Source organism: Charadrius vociferus, unplaced genomic scaffold (genome assembly GCF_000708025.1).
Source record: "Charadrius vociferus isolate BGI_N301 unplaced genomic scaffold, ASM70802v2 scaffold163, whole genome shotgun sequence".
NCBI classification, from domain to species: Eukaryota; Metazoa; Chordata; class Aves; order Charadriiformes; family Charadriidae; genus Charadrius; species Charadrius vociferus.
In genome coordinates this window covers 6,447,518-6,453,848 of record NW_009648332.1, presented here as the reverse complement: position 1 = coordinate 6,453,848, position 6,331 = coordinate 6,447,518, and positions in this window count along the sequence as shown.

Below are 6,331 nucleotides of genomic sequence, written 5' to 3'. Positions count from 1 at the left end.
TTTCCTCCCCAGATGCAGCATCTCTTCTCCCAAATTGCCACCTCTGTGGGATGGAGACCTCCCATGTGTGGGTCTCCATCCATCCGTAGGGATGCTAAAGGAGAGTGGAGGACCAGAACCCCATGGACATCCCCCTCCCCACACATGCCAGCCAGCTCTCCCTGCCCCAGCACCCCATCCCTTAGCCAGGCTGGAAAAACACACGCACAGGACAGGCAGGAGCTGCCATGGAGAATCCCAGCCCAGGGATGCTCTGGTTCCTCACTCTCTTCCTGAGCATTTGCCCAGAAATGTTCCCCAGGCCAGGGGTAAGGGCTGGGCACCCCATAAAACAGCACAGGGCGATGCTGCCAGAGCTCCCGCATACAGCAAGGCTCGTTAAAAATTAACAAGGCAGCAGTTAAAATATAATGGGGCAGAACTTGGAGGGGGCTGGCAGGGCTTATACGGAAAGGGCCAAGCTCGGCCGCAGTGAGGACACACACGTTTCCAGCCCATGGCAACAGCAGTGCAGTCGCATGCAACAAGAGCATCAGTTCTCAGCTCGCTTCCAGCCGGGGACACCCGTGCTGCGGGACCCTCTGCCCTGAGGTTGTGTCTCAGTGAATCTCGGCAGAGCCAGTTACACTGGAGCATGGGCGAGCTGTCCCAATATTTGCTTGTTCGTGAGGTGCAAAGAGGTTCATGTGATGTTCCCAGAGGTGCAGAGGCTTGCGTTTGGTGTTTTGGTTTTGTTTTTTGGTGGTGTTTTTTTTTTTTTTTCCCCCAAACCTTACTTCTCACGCTCACTTCTCTGAACTGGCAGTTGCTCCTTTGTCTTTGCCGCAGGTTGAGCATCCTAAAAATAGATGGTACCTAAAACACGAGCTCTGGGAAATGCTCTCTGGCTGAATCCAGGCCAGTGCTGGAGCAGTGCAGGGGTGGCACGAGGTCCAAGGGGGCACCTCAGGAGCTGGGGAATGCCTGGGAAAACTGTGGAAACTGAGGCGCAGAGGCCAGCAGAGCAATGCAGGACACGCATGAGCCTCATCACCCGTAACTTCAGCTAAGTCCCCCCTCCTTTCCCTGCAGCGCATGGCCTGACCGTGCAGGGCAGCAGCATCCTGGGGGGATTTCACCCTAGTTGCATTTCTCTGGGCAGCACGCAGCCCCAGTCCCCAGCCCAGATCCAGCTCAGCTTCTGGCCTTTGGGGACTAAAAGGGCTTTTTCTCCCCCTTGTCCCGTTTCTGCTGGCACCGTGCTGCTGCCGGGACAGAGTCAGCATCGGCTGCAAACAGCCAGACGCTGCCCTCTCCTGAATCTTACCTGCCCAGGGCTGCCCCAGACAAGTCCCCTACGTCCTGCTAGGGACAAAGGGGGTTTGCCAAGTGCCCAAAGCCCTGCTTGGTCTCCCCAGCCTGTGCCCCGGGGCCCATCAAGCTAAACGGGGCTGGACACGGTGGCAACGCTCTAGGGGCTGCCTGGGGAAAAGCAAGGAGGTATCATCCTCCTGGAAGAGGATTGGGGTTGGGGAGGCTGGTGGGTACATCACCATCTGGTATTACCACCCTTCCTCACCTAGGATCAGCCCTACGTAGGCTGGGAATTAACGCAGTCCCAGGGCTCTGGAGCAGGAGAACACCCTAGCATGACACCCACCATCTCCCCTTCCCAGGCTGCTGAGTGGGATCCCTTCTTCCCAGCAGTAGACATCATCCCCTCCTGATGCACCTCAGGGTCCCCAAACCCAAAGTCATCTCCTGCTGGGGCCAAGTCCCATTGACCCCCCACACCAGATGGAGCTGAGCATCACCCCAGCCCGCCCCAGCATGACCGGCTCCTCTCCCAGGGCCCCTCCTCATGTCTTGTCTCCATACATCCCTCAGAGCACCCCTTACCCCTCACTCCAGCTGTGCTACAGCAGGATCATTCCCAAAACTCCACCACCCTGAGCTGCCCCTCAGCCCGTGCCACCCCTACACTGTTCATTTAAACCCCCACCTCACTCCCACCCAGAGGTGGGCACATCCCCCAGGGCGGGCAGAGAGCCCTCAGGGAGCACCCCATAAAGAATTAAAAGATGCTTCTGGTCTTCACTGCTGTTTATTGAGCAAGTGGAGGAGCTGCCTGTCAGGCCCTGATTAGCCACAGAGCCTTCCTCGTTTGCTTAATGAGCGGCACTCATTGCAATGAGAGCTTTGCCTTTGACTTGGTGGACAGCAGGATGCCCATGAGCCAGCAATGTGCCCTGGTGGCCAAGAAGGCCAACAGCATTCTGGGGTGTATCAAGAAGAGTGTGGCCAGCAGCTCGAGGGAGGTCCTCCTCCCCCTCTACTCTGCCCTGGTGAGGCCATATCTGGAGTATTGTGTCCAGTTCTGGGCTCCCCAGTTCAAGGAGGACAGGGAACTGCTGGAGAGGGTCCAACAAAGGGCTATAAAGCTGTTTAGGGGATTGGAGCATCTTTCTTAAGAGGAAAGGCTGAGGGACTCGGGTCTTTTTAGCCTGGAGAAAAGAAGACTGAGGGGGGATCTTATCAATACTTATAAATACACAAAGGGAGGGTGCCAGGGGGATGGGAACAGTCTTTTTTTCAGTGGTGCCCACTGATAGGACAAGAGGTAACGGGCACAAACTTGACCATAGGAAGTTCCATCTTAACATGAGGAGGGACTTCTTTACTTTGAGGGTAGTAGAGCACTGGAACAGGCTGCCCAGAGAGGTGGCAGAGTCTCCCACTCTGCAGACATTCAAAACCCGCCCGGACACTGTCCTGTGCAACTGCTGTAGGTGACCCTGCTCTGGCGAGGGGGTTGGACTAGATGTTCTCCAGAGGTCCCTTCCAACCCTGACCATTCTGTGATTCTGTGATTCTGTGACTTGACTGACCTTTGCTTTTCTGCAAGATGTTCAGGAGGAGGCAACCTTGCACCTCGCACCCCACGTTCCCCTTCAAGCTCCCCTTTGCTCACCATCCATACAGCCCAGGATGGGGCTATAGGGGGGGAGAGGGACCTGTCTCCTTGCTGGGATCCCCATGTCGTGCAACAAGACCCTCTCCTCTCCTGGCTGGAGGGACAATCCTTAGTGGGAGCATCTCCAGGGGATGCTTGGCAGGCATCTGCCTCAGCTGCCCATCCTGGCATTCCCAAAGCATCAGGGTGGCCCCACTGCTCCCCTTTTTGCTTTGGGGGCTGCCCAGCACCATCCCACCCAGCCCTGAGATGTGCTGGCCACCCTCATGCCATGCTTCCCGGCAGCGGCCAGAGGAAGTTAGCCACACATCTGTGAATAAATAGGGCATAAATAGAGTTTTCAACATGCCCGGCTGGAGTAAGTGAGGCTGTGAAACCAGGCTGAGCACTTCCCAGCTGGAGAAATCAGAGAGAAATGATGTTTGAGTTCCACTGTGATTTTGGGAATCAGCTTTTCTGGTTTCATCTCTGTTTCCCTGCTTCAGAGGGGGCCACACTTTGCTTTCTCTTCTCTTTAGGAGCAGGAAAACTCCCTCTGTCTTGGTTTTCTCCCAGCGTGCCCAGGAGTGAGCTCTGGCTTCTGTGGGTTTTGGTTGAAGACGAACCAAGTGCTTCTTCAAACAACCTCCCAGCGCGATGCCCACGGCCAGCCAGGAGCCGCTCGCTCCTACAGCCACGCTCTGCCACCGCTGCTGGGCTGGGATACCCCCCGGCCTGGAGGGGGGGAAAAATGCTGGAAAAAAACTGAGGAACATAAGGAAAGGCTCGGGGCACTGCCTGGGGCTGGCGCTGTGGCTCTCTCCTGAGCATCTCTGCAGGGTTGAAGCTTCACAGCATGGCAGGTGCCGGGAGCTGCTGGAGCGGGTGCCAGAGGAGAGACCGCAGAGCATCCCAGCATGATACCAGGGGCTGATGTCCCTCAATGCCACCTCACTGGGCAGCTGGCACCAGCACACCCCGGCACCGAGCCCCAAGCTGGGCTAGGTCACACCCCCTGACCTGTGGTGGCAGAATGGTCCATCGACCAGGCAGATCCAGCCATCCTCAAGACGACAGTGACGGCTTCTCAGCAACGGCTCTCGCCTCCAGCAGCCCCCAGAGCATCAGCGCTTGGGCACAGGGTTGTCCTGACATGACCCCACAGCGCAGCCCTCTGCATCCCCGAACCCACCCAGCTTGGCTTGACAGCAGCTGGCGCCTCTACACGGTCCCTGTTAATTAATTTGGGAGGGATTTACGCATCTGGACACATGTGAGAAAAAATGAAATGTTATCGAGGAAGGGGGGCGGGCGCAGGCAGGCGGCCAGCGGCGGGACAGGCACGGGGGGACTCACTATGGGAGAAGCTCAGGCTCGTACACAGGCAGGGGGATGTCATCGAGCCCCTTTTTAATTGTTAACTTATTAATATTTATTATTATTAACACACAGCTAGAAACAGCACCACGATTAAAATCTGCTATGTAAGGCATGGGGTGGGATCCCTACCCCGAGGACTCACACCGGGGGGGGGCCGCACCGCTGGGACACGCTCGGAGCCCCCATTTATCGCCCCCCTATTTACACCCCGGGCTCTGCATGGCACAGATCATGGCACCAGATGGAGTAGCTCCCCTTTTTATTTTTTGGACTCAAGTGGTGGTTTTGCACATAGCAACAGAAATGGGGAGGATTTCCCCGAAGTGGGAGCTGCAGCCACAGGGAAATCAGTGTGATCCCACTGCCCGGTGCCTCCCAGGGCGGGGGAATCTGTGATTTCCCCAGTTCTCTGGCCAAAATGCTTTGAGTCCTTTCAAAGCTGAGAACTGAAATATTTCATCTTCAGGATGTCAAGAACTTTCGACTCCTGTCGATTTTTATTCCTCCCCAGCAGGAGGAGGGAAGTGATGAATTGAGCACAAATTTGCAACATTCGGTAACTTCCATCTGCAAATCCGAAGCCAGGTTCATCTCTGGCACGCTGCAGTGTGTCCATCCATCCACCACTCTCCGGGCGACTGGTTGGCAGATTGCTTGGGCTCGTTAGCAATTGCTAATTCACGCAGGGGGCTGAGCTGACTCCAGCAAGCCTCGCTTGTGGGGGGGAGGGGCTGCTGGGGCGCCCTATGTCCCGCTGGGGGTGAGATGCCAGTTTAGGTTCCCCCCATCATCTATTCCCGAGCAGATGCTTCGTTACCTTCACAGGCTAATTTGCCTGTAGAGAGGAATGGATGGCTGCTCCGAAATGCCTCCTCGGAGCGCCCAGCAGCCGCCTGCGCTGCCTCACTGGAGCTCTGGGTAGGGGAGTCCTGATGCAGGGGGAGGAGGGATGGGGAATTCCGTGCCCGCCATGAGGCCGGTTGTTAACTGGAGGATGCCAAGACCCAGGACCATCAGCAGGGTGGGAATTCAGCATCCGAACACTCAAAATACATATATGGGCTGGAAGAGGCATGAGGCTGGGAGTGTCTTTGAAGAAAAGCCCAGGGAGAGGTGCTCAGTGCGGACACCATGGTCGGATCCTGACACCAGACGTGTACCTGGCTCCTACGCTCCCCGGGGCATGGGCCAGAGGCTGGGCTGGGGACAGAGGACCTCGGGGGCAACCGCTTATGGCCACTTCCCTGCTCTCAGCCTGCCAGGGCCGGGTCACTGGGGAGATGGAGCCATGGTACCCACACCCCGGTGAGAGGCATCCCTGCGCTCTGGGGAAGGGGATGCTTGGGGTCCAGCCGGGCTGCGTGTGGGGATGGGGACAGCGGGGAGGTGGCGGGGTCCTGCTGGGGAGGCAGGACACGGGAATGTCACTAGGCTCGTCCTGCCGTGGTGAGGCCAGGCCTTCCTGGAGAGCCAGAAAATCCAGCCCCGGCTCCCTAATCGGCCTTGGATGGGTGACACTGGGGAGTGGCCAAACCCCAGGCTGCGGCACCAAGTGCTGGGGAGGTGAGCGGAGCAGCCCATGTCTCATCCTTTGTTTTTCCCCATGGCTGGCAATGGTTAGGAATGAGAGCGAGTATTTACGTGCTTGCTAAAATTATTTTCAGTGTGGGGAGATTGCGTGCAGCGAATAGGGTCAGGCTGGAATGGGGCAGCTTTTGGGAGAGGGGGAATATGATGGGGGTCTTCATTTGCATTTAGGAGGCAGCGGTCCGCCTTCGGGAGAGAAATGAAGGCTCAGTCCCTCGCTGCTTCGTGGCGGTTGGGGTCACACCACTGGACAAGCAGATGCTGCAGGGAAGGGCTGAGGCTGCAGGCAGCGAGGGGGAAAGGGTTAAAGCCCCCGGCTCCAGCACAGGTTGCATTAATAGCCAGGGTGCCTGGGAAGGTTGAAGGCTTCCCCCAAATGCCACTGGGCTTTGGCTGGAGCCCAATGGTGCTGACTTCAACCTGCTGGAATGC